Source organism: Sinocyclocheilus anshuiensis, unplaced genomic scaffold, assembly GCF_001515605.1.
Source record: "Sinocyclocheilus anshuiensis isolate Anshui unplaced genomic scaffold, SAMN03320099.WGS_v1.1 scaffold562, whole genome shotgun sequence".
NCBI classification, from domain to species: Eukaryota; Metazoa; Chordata; class Actinopteri; order Cypriniformes; family Cyprinidae; genus Sinocyclocheilus; species Sinocyclocheilus anshuiensis.
The window spans coordinates 223075-224885 of NW_015544158.1; the positions used below are offsets into that span (position 1 = coordinate 223075).

Below are 1811 nucleotides of genomic sequence, written 5' to 3' on the forward strand. Positions count from 1 at the left end.
CTTTTGGTAGGGGTGGGTGCTATACCGGTATGAAAGTGACTACCGGTATTATGATGTTCCATGATATGGATTTTGCTATACCGTGGATACCGTTATATATTCATGAATTCAAATTTTGCAGGCTATTTTAATGACCTCAACATGACTTGCAGCACCAGCTTAAGTTATCAGTTGTGGTTGTATCATAACAGACCACTAGATGGCGCGATTGAAGAATCAGAGTTGTATTGCAGTAAACCATGTAGAAATATAAATGAACGATGCATGGTTCTGCTCTAAGCATGTAAGTTACAAGTTTGTGAAAGGACTTCCAGTGCCAGGTAAACGTAAAGCAGATTATGAATATGCTTAAGATTCACAAATACCAAAACAACGTGTCTCCACCAGACGCCAGCAGCACGATTTGACAAAAGCAAATAGAACCCAGTGATGTTCTAATAGCAACACGACAGTAAACTGATGCCGCGTTCTATTTCTGACGAACGCCAGAGCTCTGACACAAAGGACCATTTCAAATATTCATAGTATTTTTGGGTTTTGAAAATATTTTTCTCTACAAAAGGGGGGCCCAGTAGAAAAAATTTGGGAACCACTGACCAACTCAAGCACACAATATTTAATTTAATTTAATTCATACAGGCCTACCTCATGTTGCACGTTTGCACTTTTTGAGAAAAACTATATATATATATATATAATCATGAAGTTCTCTAGAATCATCCAAACAAAACAAATCTTCCAGGACATCTATAGTTTTTTGTATACTTAATCAAAAGTCCAAGCGGCAACTATAGTTGTAAGGCAAATGACTTGTAAGTACATGTCATGGGGAAATGGGGTATACTGTGTTAATAGGTTAATAAATCAAGGTTATTGGTCTTGTTTAGTGCTTTTTGCTTTCATAATATCCCACCTAAAACATAACTTAACCCTTTAACTGACATCTCTACTGTACAGTAGACCTTAATTTGATAGGGAATAAATCTGTCAAAAGGAGGAGATGAGAGATTTAATTTAATTTAATTCATACAGGCCTACCTCATGTTGCACGTTTGCACTTTTTGAGAAAAACAATGGCACAATAAAAAAAAAAAGACTTTTCAGGTCTATGTCCAATCCCTCACTTTTTCTAGTTATATAAGGTTAAAATATTTTGCCTGTAATTTTTTTTTCTCATATCGCAATATAATATCGATATCGCCTGGAAAGTGTAAAATATCGTGATATGAATTTTAGCCCACCCCTAGTCTGCAGATTGTATCTGCTGAGAGATGACAGTAGTAGTAGCATAACATGAATAATTAAAACAGAATGAATTATTCCCCCCCCCACACACTTTATTAGGTACACCTTGCTAGTACCGGGTTGGACCCCCTTTTGCCTTCAGAACTGCTTTAATTCTTCATAGCATATATTGAGATCTGGTGACTAGAGGCCATTTGAGTATAGTGAACTCATTGTCATGTTCAAGAAGCCGGTTTGAGATGATTTGAGCTTTGTAACATGGCGCAAACTGAAAGTAGCCATCACAAGATGGGTACACTGTGGTCATAAAGGGATGGACACAGTCAGCAACAATACTCTGGAAGGCTGTGGCGGAAAGCCCACCATTTTATAGTTGTCATTTTCCTTTTGTAAGTATTTTTCTAGATGTTATCCACATGAGGCTGTCAAGTTCCTATACCCCTACTTCCAGGAAGCATGGCGAAGGCAAACCCTCCCATAGAAATTTTATTTTCATGTTACTAATAAGTATTTTTTGTTGACATATATATATATATATATATATATATATATATATACATACATAA

General features: G+C 36.2%; 1 protein-coding gene across 1 annotated transcript in view; it reads left to right on the forward strand.

Annotated features, from left to right (window-relative positions):
* The first annotated feature begins 262 nt into the window (after nucleotides 1-262).
* Nucleotides 263-1811, forward strand: part of dcun1d2a (DCN1, defective in cullin neddylation 1, domain containing 2a) — a 15713-nt gene continuing 14164 nt past the window's right edge. The window contains exon 1 of the mRNA XM_016495423.1: nucleotides 263-283. The gene's annotated coding sequence lies outside the window, so the exon portion shown is untranslated. The remainder of the gene's footprint in view (nucleotides 284-1811) is intronic.